Here is a 933-nt window from a genome sequence, read left to right on the forward strand (position 1 = left end):
GACTAAATTGCCTTTTGCAGCTTTGTCAAAAATCAATTGTCCAGATACATGTGAGTCTATTTCTGAGTTCTATTCTGATTTTTAAAAAATCTATCTTTATGCTCAAACCTCAGCTTCTTAATTACAGTAGTTTTATAATAAGTATTGAAATCACAAAATGTTCTCCAAATTTTTCTCTTACTTTTTTAGCTATTCTAGATTCTTTGCATTTTGATGTGAATATTAGAATCAGTTTGTCAATTTTTATTTTAAAAACCTGCAGTGATTTTGACTGGATTATATCAGATCTATATGTCACTGGGGAAAATTGATATCTTAACAATATTAAATCTTCTGAACTAAATTTCACCTTTCATTTGGGTCCTTATCACTACAATACATTCTCCTTTTCAGTTTATCTGTTTTGCACGTCTTTCATCAGGTTTAGACCTACATATTTCATTGCTTTTGATACTAGTGAAAATGTTATTTTTTTTTAATTCAAATGTTAGCATAACCCTGTTGTACTTATTTAAGTGATTGCTTTAGGATTTCCAGTATATATCTTTAACTTATCACAGTCTACTGTCAAGTGATATACTACTCCTCAAGCAGCATATAAATCTTCCAACTCCCCCCATAAACAAACAAACAAACAAACAAAAAACCCAAAGCAAGATAAAACCCTGGCCTCTCTTGTAGTTTGTTCTGTAATTCTAGCTGCCTTGGTCTTTGTGGACCCACAGCTCTGTCTCCTCAATTCAGAAAGACTGGAAGCCTCTACCTTGTCTCCCTTCTTTCATTCTTTTAAAGAAATAACTTGGACAATCATAGGGCTTACCTCATTGGTTCCCTGTGGTAGGCTGAATAATAGTCCCCCAAGATGTCTACCCCCTAACCTCCAGAACCTGTGAGTGTTACCTTATAGAGCAAAAAAGTCTTTGCAGGTATAAT

This window comes from Balaenoptera acutorostrata, chromosome 5 (assembly GCF_949987535.1).
Source record: "Balaenoptera acutorostrata chromosome 5, mBalAcu1.1, whole genome shotgun sequence".
Classification (NCBI taxonomy): domain Eukaryota; kingdom Metazoa; phylum Chordata; class Mammalia; order Artiodactyla; family Balaenopteridae; genus Balaenoptera; species Balaenoptera acutorostrata.